Raw genomic sequence first — 14,400 nt, forward strand, 5'->3', positions numbered from 1 at the left:
CACATTAAGCTACAAACTGTGAAACTTTTTATGCCTTTTTTTTGTTGAATGAATCGACTGAACGAAAAAAGCCACAATTTGTTGACTGTCCTTTAATTTAACCTGTAAGCATTAAAGGTGGCACAATTTGAATTCTATTATCTTTAAAGAGCCAGAGCAGATTTTCCCATTTCCAGTCTGTGTGAAGTTGTAATACCTTATATACCTACATGAAAATGCATTCTCAGTTACTTTTTGCTGAAATGAATTGAGAGTTAAAAAACAATACAACATATGACAAGGATAAGTTGATTATAAATTTATAATATGTCACCAAAAAAGCAAACAGAACCCACAACAAACAGTGTTCATTTTAAAATGTACTTGAAAATACAGTTTACTTGTACAAAATCCTAATTTTTTGGGAGAGAGTGCTTATCATTGGACACTGGACATTAGAGTGATACTTTTCCTGTAACTCATTGGAAATAAAACCCTCAAACATTTCGCATATTTTCCATAAACCTGTTCCTTCATGTTTTGGAGCTTAACGTTACTCAGAATTGTAAAATGTAGGAAAAGTTGCTGTTCATGTATCTATAAAATTGGGTACAAACATTGTCTTTCCATTGACACCCCTGTTTATGATCTAAAACCATCTCCCATCACCCCTGTCTATGATTAAACATTTGCATTGAACTCCGCTTTAATTATTTGGGAGACTTTTCTCAAGATTTTTCTGCCTTAGTTACATCACTTGTGCTCCTATCTTTGCGTGAAGGACGGTTTTATAACAGCGATGCTCGTTACATCATTGTTCCTGTGACAGGTGAGAGCAGCGGATCGTTTTGCTGCTTTGAAATCAGCACATTGTAAAAAGGGGTGTAACAACAGAGACCCTCCAATAAAACAGCAATGCATCAAGTCTATTTTTCAAAAATCAAATACTATATTAAGCTACTACTTCTCGGAGAACACTGATACTCTGCTATAACTACCTTGGCAAAGCGGTGTGTGAAGTCTCTATTGTTAGAGCGCGTAGAAGAAATCAGCAACAGGTTTTATGAATGAGCGGACTATTAAAATTATGTCACGTCCTTTTACTCTTTTTGTGTCGTTATGTAACTCTTGTGTCCTCACACCTGTTCTGGTGGAGCCTTGTAAATCTACTAAGAGACAGACTGAGTATTATTGGACTTTAGATGTGTGTGGGTGGAGTTGTGTTAATTTTTAATTTAAATGTTCTCAGTTTCTTGGTGATTTTCCTTTCTTTTGACTCAGTAAACTGATCTGAGAGCAGTTTCATTGTATTAAAATGGCAAAGTCAACAAAATGTTGTTACTCAAAAAACTAAATCTCAGCTCTGTATTGTGTTGCATCATCTGACCGGGCAGGACTTTAATAAGGCAGGGCCTCTTTATAATGCAGCTCTTTAAAGATATTTGTGTATGTGAGTGGTTCAGTGGATTCTCAGAAGAACACATTTAAGGGAACAGCTGAGACGACTGCTGGACCGTTGTGTAACAAGTGGACAAGAAGATTTACTACATGCAAAAACTAAAAAAAAAAAGAAAAGAAAAACTTTCTACAACCTGTAAGGTCCGTGTACGGATCTGGTAATTGGATTTTCCGTTCTGAAACGGGTATTGAAAAACAAAAAACGAGTGGTTATTTGATTTTCGTTTTAAAATACAAAAATTAAAATTGAAATAAAAGGCGTTTTTCCTTTTCATGATCAAAAAGGGATATACCATTTTTTAAAAATGCTTTGATTTTCGTTTTATATTTAGAATAACAAGAAAGTAAAATCAGTAAGAGACAGAAACGAAGAAAGGTCCGTTTTTTCATTTTCTGAGACCGGAAGTGGTCATCAGCAAGTGTGGAGCCAAACGACAACAAGATTCTCAGAGGGCGGAGCCAGAGAGCAGTGTTTGGTCAGACCATAGATAATATAGAAGACAGCGCGCTAGCGTATCTAGTCTATGTATATCTATGGTCGGCACGTCTGGTAGCATCTCTGGCTGCTGTTGACCTTGTTTTTGGAGTAAAACACGGTAAGAAGATAAATACTTTTAACCAGTAGCGTTGTTTTGTTGTACGTTAAGTCAGCGACTTGTGAAGAGTTGTATTTTGTCGTGTTTGAGCAGTTGGTCCGGACGCGTTAGCTAGCTAAGCGGCTAAGTTAGCTAGCGGGCTAATCAACACAGGTGGCGAACTTACCGCTGAACACCTGTGTTAGTTGCTGTCGCAGGTGTCCGTCATTATTAGAATGACCTTCTCAACCTGTATTTCTCTGCTGTGTATTTTAGCTTTTAAAAAAGTTATTTTACTTTAAGGTTAACTGAAACCCGTTGAGCTGCACTGAAGTTTAACATTCAGCTGGTTTGAATTAAACCGCACTTAACATTGCGCAACATTACCTCTCTGAATCTCCATAATTTCATTAAATTCCTTCTCTCTTCCACTGCTCAAGTTCAATCCAGTATATAAAATGACATTAATAGTGAATAAACTAACAAAGAGCCATTGTATTTATTTATTATTGCATGTAATTTTAGTAAAACATGAGTTGAAACATCCTACTTTTGGATCTAGAACTGCACAAGCCGTTCATTTTCAGTCACCTGACGAGTTAAACTCTCCTTTTTATGTGAGGTTGAAGCAGAAAGTCTGAGTTAACAAAGAAAGATGTTTATAATTTGCGATACCTGTTATCTCTGACTGAGGCTTTAGTTTTTGTTGAGCCAATTTACACGTAGAAACTTTGTTCAGGAAGATTTCTCAGTAGCTCAGAGGACAGGCTGCTTTATACACAACCTTGTAAGAGAATGTCTGTCAATGCTTTCAGCAGAATTTAGAGACACAACACTTCCTAAACAGATATTTTGAGGCTGTGAGGTTGAACGTTTGAGAGTATATCAGTGTGTATGTTTTTGGTCTTTCTGTTTCTAGGTGGAAGCTGAATTAGTGAGGATGACTCCTGCTCCTGTCATCTCTAAGCTCCTCACACATCTTTACCTGCACATGAGGAAAATCACTCCTGTAGAATGCAGGTATGTTTGTCATTATTATAAAAAGATGTTGCCTGGTGACCTGTCAGAAACCCATTATACAGAGTCAGCCAAAATAATGTTTACACACATCAGGAAAAGAAAAACTTGTATAAATATTTCAATACCAAATTTATTCAGACATCACGAGATTAATAAAAGTTATCTTTGGCCTCTACAATTACAAGAGGTGCTCAGAGTGGTGGCCACTGGCTTCCAGACATTTCTGTTGTGTTGTACACGTCACTTGTTGATGCTCCATTCATGAGGGTAGCGCCATCTGTTGGGAAAACATCGTACAACAGGACACAGAGTTATCGTGATTTGATCAAACTTAGAAAGAGGAATCTATATGTTTAGAAGTACTGATACAAATGAAATATTTATAAAAGTTTTTCTTTTCCTGATGTGTGTACATTATTTTGGCTGACTGAACTTAATGAGAACAAAACTGTCATTTAATTGTTGCTCTGAAAGCTTCTTTAGTGAAAACCAGCTGGTGTTCTGCTTTGAAACAAACTGCTGTTGAGGTCTGTGTTTTTAGGTTTAACCCCACAGTTTCTGAATGAACTGATAGTTGTTGTTTTTTTTTCCTGATCAATGTGGATGTTGGGCTGCACAGTGGTGTAGTGGTTAGCACTTTCGCCTTGCAGCGAGAAGATCCCTGGTTCGCGTCCCGGCTTTCCCGGGATCTTTCTGCATGGAGTTTGCATGTTCTCCCTGTGCATGCGTGGGTTTTCTCCGGGTACTCCGGCTTCCTCCCACAGTCCAAAAATATGCTGAGGTTAATTGATTATTCTAAATTGCCCGTAGGTGTGAATGTGTGAGTGCTTGTTTGTCTTTGTATGTAGCCCTGCGACAGACTGGCGACCTGTCTAGGGTGTCCCCTGCCTTCGCCCGAGTCAGCTGGGATAGACTCCAGCCCCCCCCGCGACCCTAGTGAGGATTAAGCGGTGTATAGATGATGGATGGATTCTGACTCTGTGAACTTAATGAGAACAAAACTGTCATTTAATTGTTGCTCTGGAAGCTTCTTTAGTGAAAACCGGCTGGTGTTCTGCTTTGAAACAAACTGCTGTTGAGGTCTGTGTTTTTAAGTTTAACCCCACAGTTTCTGAATGAACTGATTGTTTTTTTCCTGATCAATGTGGACGTTATAATTGATGGTAACATTTACTGATCATGTAATCAGCATGAAAATATAACAGTATAACATTCTGACCACCTGACTAATACTGTGTTGGTCCCTTTATGCTGCTAAAACTCCTCTGACCCAGTGGTTCATCAGAACCTCTGGGGATGTCCTGTGGATTCTGTGGATCCTGTGGGTTGCAGGGTGGGTCCTACCTAGACCAGGCTGATCCTGGACCATCCCACAGATGCTCAATCAGATCTGGATGTGGGGAGTGTGGAACCCAGGTGAACAGCTTAGCTCTGTCGTGTTCCTCAGACCACTCCTGAGCAGTTTTAATTTGTCCTGCTGAGGGTGGCAGCTGGCATCAAGGACTGCTGTTGCCATGGAGACTAGGGGGTTGTTTGTCCTGCAGTGTTTAGGTGGTGGTACATGTCAAACATCCACATGAATGTCAAGGTTTCCCAGCAGAACGTTACATTAGAACAAGATGATGGATGTTGTTCTCTTCAGCTGTCAGTGGTCAGAATGTTGTGGCTGATTGGTGGATCTGTCTGCCTTTACTCTGACATCCAGAGTTATACAAAAGTGTAGTATGTGTGCAGTGCAGAAGAGATTTACTTTATTGTATGCATTTTTTTATTTATTTTTTTAAGGGAGAGCATTTTTTTATCCACCTGAAGAAGACCTAATCTTTCCCTTCAAAGGATAGTTAATAATTACTACGGCTTCCATAGTGGTCCCATCAGAGAAAATCATATCCATATACAGATTTTTATTAATTCCAGGGCTGGTTCAGTAAAGATTATAATAATAACTACATCAGATAATTCTTTGTCGCAGTTGGAATTTTGCAGCCTGAGAGATGGTTGAGAAGGTTTGCAGTTCTTGTTTTAGCAAAATATGTTCTAATAGAAGATCTTTATTGTCATTGTACATGAAATTATCTGCAAACCAGCAAAGTGTATCAGTCTGAGGTATCTAAAAATAAACAAGTAAAGAAAAATGCTTCTAAAGCCAATAATAAACCGAATATTTTGAGGGAATATTCTAAAAAGGAAAGAAAAGCTCCATTCTCACTCCTCTCAGGATAAACTGTCATTAAAATTGACCTTAAATTTAGCTTCAACACGAGATAAAAACATTTACTTTCATTACTGATGTTGTCAAGTTTTAATAAAGTTCATGCTACTTTTATAAAATGATGAAAGTGAATAAATTGTATTTCTGTGATCTGTGTTTGATTTCTGTCTTTTCTCCTGTCATCCAGATGTTCAGAGGGAGATGATGCCACATCTGGTCCAGCTGATGGAAGGTCTTGAAGTTCTCTGACTGGCCTGGACTGAAGATGGTCGTCTCACTGGATTTAAGGTTCAGATGCTCAGTAACAAACTCCACCAATGAGCCAACAGGGAAGCTTTAGGTTTATTAAATGTTGCTATGAAGGTTTCGCTGTTTTTCTTTGTGAATGCAATGTGCTCCAACTGAAACTTGAAGTAGAACTTAGAAGTAAATCCTTCCATCTGAAAGGATTTAGTTGCATTGATAACCTCATAACATTCTAATTTTTATTCCAGTCTTGGTTGGAAATAGAATCTCTGTATTGATTTAGGTAAAAACTGAACTTCACAGCATGTTGAAGCAAAACAACCAGATGAAAACTGTGATGGTGTTGGATTGTCAGACCGTAATGTTGCAGCTCAAAGCAGCTTTTCTAGCTCAGTTCATTCTGACATTCAGCTATGAATCAACACAGCAGATGGTGATCCATGCTGTGGAAGTCTCACATCTCCTGATTTAATGGAGCTGCTTTGCACTTTTTACACTGTTTATTCACCAACACTTTATTTAATAAAAGTCCCATCTAGTTTTCATGAGGAATGTGATGTTTTAATTTCTCTGTGAATAACTGCAGTCTAATGCAACAGCTGGAGTTGTAACATCTGTCCTGATATTGATCATGAAGTATTGATCAGAATACTTATGGTTAGCAGTCATCCCTGAAGTTTTACATTAAAATCTTTACTTGTGTTGTGAACTTTGGTAAGAAGCAGAAACGGTAGCGTTGCCATGGATACATGAGTGTTAAATTCTGTCCATGTTTCCATTTTGGGAAATTCAGTCCAGTTCCAGAATGTGGAGGAATTTAGTCTCGCAATCACAGACAACAAATATTATCTGAAAGTCGGGTTATTGTTGTTTATCAGCACAATACAAAAAGATTAATGTTAGAAATATTCCAGTTAAGACTCTAGAATATCATGATTTATGTAAATTTACCTCAATAATATGAATGTTCAGGTTAAGATTGTACAGTGATATTTATTATGTAAGTTTAGCTGATTAAAGTTTATGACTGCACTAAAATATTATTTAAATTGACATCATTATTATAATATTTAGGGTCAGACCCTACAGTATTGAGATTAAGAAATCAAATATTCTATAAAATGTAAATACACTGAACTCATTTGGATATATTTAAGTGAGACTCTACAATATTATTTGACACAAATCTAAATCAAAATTTTAAGAATTTTCATGCCAAACATTTACTGGACTGATTTAAATATTAAAATCACTCCTTTCTAATCCTCTGCTGTACGTTCAAACCTGAGGCCTTAAATAGAAACACACAAGTATCTGTTTGAAGGAACTTCTGCAGAGTCCTGGTTCCAGAACATGATGATAGAATTATAGACAAACTTTAACAAAAGCTGCCTGAGAGTTTACAGGTTTTTATGTTAGATTTCTTCAGTAATTTAATGAGCGTTATCAGCAAAAATCAAGTGTTCATTTGATGAACTTCATTTCCTAAAACATCCAGAATTGGAGCTCATATGTTTGGCAGCTGTAAAGTTTCTGCTCCTTCAAAGTTCACAACACAATGAATGAATTCCTAAAACACTCTCAATGCTGGAGAGCGTTTGATGCTGAAGCAGTGACCAGTTTTTCTGTTTCTTCTCTGGAGATGCACAATGAGGGACGTCTGCAGAGACTGAGAAAGAGTCTCACCACATCCTGACATGAGGAAAAAGACTTCATTGAAGACTACAATGAGAAAAACTATCAGACAGCAGACGGCTGCATTCAAGGTGAGCTCTGAACATTTGATCTGGAACAGGAATTCAATAATGGCAGCATGAGCTTCATTTCAGTCTGTAGCTGCTGAATTCATGGATGAATCATCTGGCACTAGAGAGGAAGACCATCAAACATCCATGTCAGCTGATGGAGGTCCAAGAGTCTCACCAAACAAACAACCTACAGAGTGAAGACCTCAAATCTGATTGGACAGCCTCCTATTCAGCCACATGTGTGAACAAATGCCTCTAAGCTGATTTGTTTTCTAAAATAAATCTAGTTTGAGTCCTAATCTATGCCTGTGTGTTTGCTTCTTTACACTGCTGTTAACAGTTTAGGCTGTTAGATTGTTCCAGATAAGACAAGTACAAGATTCTTCAGAGCCGTTCTACCACGAGCCTGACAGGAAGAACTCCAACAGCTACTGAATGTTCCTGTGGTTCCCTCAAGGCTACAGGAGGAGCCCTATGAGGACGAGCCGGTCCACCTGATGGTGGCCAGTCGCTGTGGTTCAAAGCCAACACCGACTACGTGGACTTCTACTGGACCACACGGAGGCCTTCAAACCGGACCAACAAGTTCAGCGACTCCCCGACTCGTGGGTCTGAGGACGCCGCCGAGCCTCGGCCCAGCCAGCCTCCTGTCTGTGGGTGTTTGAGTGCTGAGAGGTTTGTGGATGCATGTGAACGTGTCTGTGTTGAAACAGCAACTTTTGACTCACTAACGCCAGGAAAAACCAAGAGCTCCTTTATTTGTGACTTCCACTAAAAAAACTGATGAAAATAAGTTTGCCAGGGTTCTGACTGATAACAGATTATTAAATAATGAAAATAATTGTTTAAATATTCCTTTAAACAATCCTTTTAGGTCTACATTTCCTTTAGACTGACTCCTTGGTATATGTACCAGTATTTTGGGTGGAAGATACCATTAAGCCCGATGTTCAAGGGTTCTTCTGGGAATATACCATTAAACCAACCTTTTAGGTAAATGTTCTTCTCAGGTCTACATTTCAGGTGGAATATTCCTCCATACTGACTTTTTTGGTCTATATTGAAGGATTTTTTCTAAACCACCCTTTCAGGTCTGTATTTGAGGTTTTAGGTGGAATATTCCTTTTAACCAGCCCCTCAGGTCTCTGAGGATTTTGGATGGAAAACTCGGTTAAACCAACATTTTAGGTGCATGTCCAAGGATTTTTGGTGGAATGTTCCTTTAAGGTGGATGTTTGAGGACCTTGTAGGTGGAATACTTCCTGAAACCAACCTTTTAGGTCAACATTCAAAGATTTAAGGTGGAATATTCCTTTAAACCAACCTAAATTTCATGTTTTGATCATTATCAAGTGAGAAACCTCAATCCAGACTCCTCATAATGACGTTTGAGATTTATGCTGCTGTTATTTGTTTAGTCCAGACTAAATGACAGAAATCCACAACTGTAATTTTATTTCAGGACTCTGTTATTAAATGTCAAAACAATCCATGTGAGTCTAAAAACTCAACAGCTGTACAAACTCTAAGATTAAACTCTCCACAAGGATCCAAAATAAGTGGACTTCTACATGAGAGCTTTAATTATTCTTCATCTACTTCCTGGAAATTTTGGTCAATAAAAAAGACAAAAACTAATATTTTCAGTTGAACTAAAGACAGACTGTGATTTTTCTGCTCACATGTTGTGTTGTTGTAAACCTACTCTTTCAAATAAATACCTGCCTAACCCCCTGGAAACCAGCGTTTGTCCTGTTTTTGTGTTGCTCCTCGGCGACCCTAGACAGCCAGGTCCTAATGTTTTTTGAGCAACACACCATACTATGATGTTTTTACAATGATGGTTCTACTATGAAGCCAGTTTGACATGTTCAGGTGTTCTTTGTGTGAAAACTCAGAGATTTCAGGTATCAGAAGGTGGTTTTCAACTTTCTTTGTTAACTTTCTGCTTCAACTTTAAACTAAATTTCCTTCACTAACCCAGCCCTCTGGACTTCCAGTAAGCTGTGTTCCTATTGGCTGTCCAGGTGGCTGCTTGGTGTTATCAGGAACACCTGAGCAGCTCAGTGTCTTCCTGCTTTATTTAGCTGCAGTCAAACATTTCCTCTGTTTCTCTTCACCACTAAACTGGGTTTGGCTCCATTGCTTTAGTTTGTTCTTTAGGCGTTGGCTTGCAGCTTCCAGCAGTAAAATCCTCTTTAATGTGTTTCTTGGTGTGTTTTAGGGCTTTGTACTGGATAGTTGTCTTGGTAAATGTGGTTCTTTAGCCACAGTTAGCACATGGTGCTAATGTGTGCAGTGATTAGTGGGTTTGGTGCAGCTGAGTTGTGTCATTATCTTGGCTGTAGTGAGTCTTTAGAGGTTTTTGGTCAGACACATTCTGTATTCTTGTTTGTGAACCAAAGTTGGTTGTCCAGAAGGTAAGAGTTCCTGTCCTGATTCTCTGTTCTCAGAGGCTCTCTGGTAGGCTGCAGGAGACTTTAGTGTTTGGGTTGTGCTAGTTTGGTTTTTGTATGGTTTCATTTGGACGACTATCTTGAGGCCCCTCCATGTGGTTTAGTGAGGTTTTCTGGAACAGTTCTACATAGCAACCTGCAGCAGAAGAGACTTTGAGAGTTTTTAGGAAGTTCTGGAGACCAGACTTTAGAGCAGCAGAAACATTTGTCAGCAGTTTGAGCAGGAGAAGGTGAGCTTCAGAGTAGAAATGAGACAGAAACCTTCTTGACCCGTGTGGTGAGGTCCTGTACCAAGAGTTTGAGCAGGTTGTGAAGAGTCTGTAGTTCTTTGGTCTGAAAGCACAAGAAGAGTCGACTCATTAAAGGAGAAAACAGGAGATATTGTTGGTTCTTCTGTCGCTCTGCAGTTTCCTTAGACTGAATATCAAGTTTATATTTTAAATGATTTATCATGTGAGCCCAAGAAGACTTCAATAAACTCCCTCCATCCCCTGGACACAACATATTTTATTACCATGTTCAATCTTTTTTTAAAAAATGTTTTTGCGTTTTAATCATAGTTTTAGCATAGTTTATTTCTCTTTGCTTGTTTAGTTTTGTTATCTGTGTAAAAGGTGCTAAACAAATAAAGTTGAATTGATAAACTGAATAATTGACTAACTCATGGTTGTGACAACAGAAGTATTTTCATTGTGATTTAAGGGTTTATTTCATTTCTAAGGTTGGGGTTAAAATCTTGACGGAAAAAGAAGATTAAAGAAATAAACTACATAACAAAAAGCAATTAAATCAAAGGAAAAAAATGTAATACAATAAAACTTTCAAAAAGTTTTATTATTAAAAAGTATTTTTTAAATGTTTAATTATGGAAAATATTTAATTGATAATTAAACAGAAGATACAAACATGTAATTATGAAATTAAACAAAATTTTTAAAATAAAATTATTAAAAATTACAAAGAAAATATTTTACATAATTAAACATTTAAAAAATACTTTTTAAACAAGAATAAGATTAAACATTTAAAAAATACAAAACATTTAATTAGATTATTAAACCTTTAAAAAGACAAAACATTTCATTAAAAAAATTAAATGTTTAATTAGAAAATTAAATCTTAAAGACAATAAAACTTTAAATAGGAATTAACAGAAAATACAATGAAGCATTTAAAAAGAAAATTAACATTAAAAGGTGGTAAAACATTTAAAAAGAAAAACCTTAAAGATTTAATCCAAAAATTAAACACTGGGAGAGAAAAGGAAATTTTTCAAACAAGTCGGTAAACATTTGAAAAAACAACAATTAAACATTAAAAAGACAAAACATTTGGAAATCAAATCAGACATTAGAAAAGAATAAAAGGTGAGAATAGAGCAAAACTAAACATTTAAGAAGAATCAAACTAAAGACAAAACATTTGAAAAGACACCAGTTAGACTTCAGAAGATCAAATTAAACAGAAGCGACAAAACAATCAAAAAGAGCAAAAACAGATAAAGGTCTGAAAGCATTTTCTAGTCTGAAATGAAAACATCAAGTTGTTTCTTCAAACATTTCCTCGTTCTATGTTCTTGGTTTGATTGTGGACAGATTTACTAAGAACTCATTTAAGAAAACTGCTTTCCAGATAAAGTCTACTAGTAGTTGAAGGCATTTATCAAACTAATGTTACCTTCTGATTTCCACAAACTTTACTGTTCAGTGAAGAGAATCAAAGTTTGTTGAGGATTTCTAAAAAACCCACAGGTGAAGGTCTGAGAAGAACTCAGTTGGATGGTCTAAATGTGAAATCAAGACTCATGGTCACAAGTTTTAAGGCTTCTGTTAACCAGAAAGTTCAAACTAACAGAGAAGTACTGAGAAAGTTTTAAGATTTCAGTCCTTGGACTGTCTAAAGGTTCAAACTAACAGAGAACTACTCAGGAACTTAGAGGATTTCAGTCCTTGAACTGTCTGAAGGTTCAAACTAACAGAGAACTACTCAGGAACTTAGAAAATTTCAGCCCTCAGACTGTGTGAAAGCTCAGGTCCTGAGGACTCGGGAGGTGTGGAGGCTTTGGAAAGTCTTGGAACTGAGGGTTCCACCCTCCAGCACAAAGGCTGAAGTCCAACCTCCTGAGAAAAACGGTCGAGTCGAGACTCGAGTTAAAAAAAAACTCGAAAACGACAAAAAATAGATGATAAATGCGCAAAAAAAAGAAGAATTAGTATCTGAGCGAATAGCTCAGGAGGATAAGAGACAGACTACCAAGTGGAAGGTCGCAGGTTCAAGACCCGCCACCGGCCTTTTTCTTTCTTTGTCTTTGTCAGGATTTTGATAAAACTTAAGAAGGGTCTGGTCTTGAACCAGCGACCTGCAGCTCCATAGGCAAATCCTTAACTCACTGAGCTACAGATCAGATAAAAAGAAATGATTTCGTCCTCCCTTTGACATCGTAGTTCCCGAAGTGACCACATGGGTGGAGCCAAGGCGGAGTCAGGGTGGAGTCAGGGCGGAGAGTAGGCGGAGAGGTGGGTGGCGGCCTCCCCCCTCTACTCCCCCACCTCCCCCACCGCCCACCACACCTTCCCCCGCCCGACGAGTTTTTCGAGTCTCCACGAGTTCTTCGAGTCTCGACGGGTTTTCCCGAGTTTCTGGAGTTTCCACGAGGTCGGAGGCAGAACAAGTTGTCATGAAGAGGTGTTGAAGTCGGCCAGGATGGACTGACTTTTTACAGCGACTAGAAGGAAGACGACTAGAAGAGCAGGTCTTTAACCACCATCCATAAAATCCATGGAGTCGGCTCCAGAGAAATGAAAGAAGGTCAACTTTTATCAACCTCCATCCAGATGTTCAACTTGATATCTTTACTTTGAGATTTTTAGCACCACAAACCTTTAGTATCACACTTTATTATCATTTATTAGGACGTTAACGGAATCCACCAGCAGATTTAGTTTTTGTTGACAAACTTTATTCTTGTCATCGTGGGACTGCAGTATTTAAAACTGTTCCTTCTATTTGACCTCATGTTTATTAGTTTTAGTGGAGAAAGTTATTTTAGTTGTCGATTAGTCTCTTAAAAACCAAATAATAAATTGGATTAGTCAAGAGGTTTAAATTTCTTACTTTGTCATATTTTAAATATGACAAAAAATATAAAAATAAAGTGTCTTGAGACAATCTGACCTGTAATTGGTGTTATATAAATAAAATTGAATTCAAATTGTATGTATCTTGTAATGGAGTAATTCAGCCATATATGTTGGAAAACACATTTTCTTTTTCCATTAATCTATTGATTGTTTTCTCCACTAATTCATTTCTTGTTTTGGTTTATAAATTGTCAAACCCAAATATATTCAGTTTACTGTCATAAAAAACAAAAAGATTTACATTCATGATGCAGGAATCAGGCAGTTTTTCACTTTTTATCTTAGTTTAGTCAGAAAGATAGTTGATAATGTGTGAATTGTTGCAGCTTGTGAGCCGTAGAAGGTTTTGATCTCTGGGGCCGAGTGTCAAAAAACATTTAGAAACCAACATCAACAAAACACTCAAAGATTTGAACATCATTTGCATGACAATGTCAAATTAAAGGACATTTATTTCCAACGTAAATGTGTGATATTCATCCTCTGGAGCTTTCTCTTCACATCGTCTTCCACCTGGACTGGTTTGGTCGGGAGCATGTGCAACAAACATTTGAAAAACTGCACTTTAACATCAATGAATGACACTGAAGTTTAATCTCTACATAAATGAGACTGAGTCTGGATGTGCTGCTCTGTCATTAACTCCTAAGTTTAGGGAAAGTTCAAACAAAAGAGGACAGTTCAGATAAGACTTGAGAATGAGCTTATTTTGAACAAACATCTCAGACTTTCTGAGCTTCAGCACCTCTAGCAAGATATTTTAACAACAAGCAACTCAAGAGATCCAGAAGTTGGAGAGAGTTAGCTTTAGCTGAGCCAAAGAACATGTGGGACGCTAACCTAGCAAACATTTCAGACTTTCCTCTGTGAATTCTGAGAAATAATTTCCTATTTAATGACAGCTACACATCTTAACTCAGTCTCATTAAAACAGACTCTAATTCAGTGTCATCCATCCATATTAAAGTGCAGTTACCCAAAATGTTTGTTGCATGAGCTCCAACAAAACCTGTCCAGGTAGAAGGCCACTTTGACAAACAGGAAGTGGACGATTCCAAGCAGATTTATAGAAGGGGGAACCGGATTGTACTAAGTGTGGTCGAGTATAAAGGGGTGTTTTGAGGGTTTTTAAGGCTGATAATGATTATTAATGAGACATTTGGAGTTGATATTCATTTGCTGTAAATGAAAGTATTTAAAATCTTGGAGTTAATTTTAGAAGAACACAAACTTAACAGAAAGCTTTATTGATACGTTTTTGTTTTGTTTAGAGATGTTAAGTTAAAGGAGTTTTATTCGTAACGCATAACCAATCAAATCATTCCAGAAGATAGAGCGACCACAGGTCGATTAATGTTCAGAGCCAAAGTAGCGCCATTTTTAAATGTATTTATTACCGTAAATCAGTAAAAAATAAAATACTGATAATCAGTAAATCAGTCAGCCCACAATTACTACAATTCTACAATGTCTGTCTCTTTCCTTTGACTTGTTATTTGTACAATATACGATGTATATGATGGTGTTTTTTTCATACCAAAGGCTATACTATGATGTTTTCTAAGA

At 37.3% G+C, this 14,400-nt stretch overlaps 1 long non-coding RNA gene across 4 annotated transcripts in view; it reads left to right on the plus strand.

Annotated features, from left to right (window-relative positions):
• Positions 1-1,896: 1,896 nt before the first annotated feature.
• Positions 1,897-14,400, plus strand: part of LOC129350892 (uncharacterized) — a 16,877-nt gene continuing 4,373 nt past the window's right edge. Inside the window, exons 1-4 of one of the 4 annotated variants that reach the window (XR_008604469.1) lie at positions 1,897-2,033; positions 2,932-3,032; positions 5,432-7,477; positions 7,579-7,913. This is a non-coding gene — a long non-coding RNA (uncharacterized LOC129350892). Of the gene's footprint in view, positions 2,034-2,931; positions 3,033-5,431; positions 7,914-14,400 lie in introns of all 4 variants that reach the window. The other 3 variants (XR_008604470.1, XR_008604467.1, XR_008604468.1) reach the window with 3 other exon arrangements.

The sequence above is a fragment of the Amphiprion ocellaris genome, chromosome 17 (genome assembly GCF_022539595.1).
Source record: "Amphiprion ocellaris isolate individual 3 ecotype Okinawa chromosome 17, ASM2253959v1, whole genome shotgun sequence".
In the NCBI taxonomy this organism is placed as follows: domain Eukaryota; kingdom Metazoa; phylum Chordata; class Actinopteri; family Pomacentridae; genus Amphiprion; species Amphiprion ocellaris.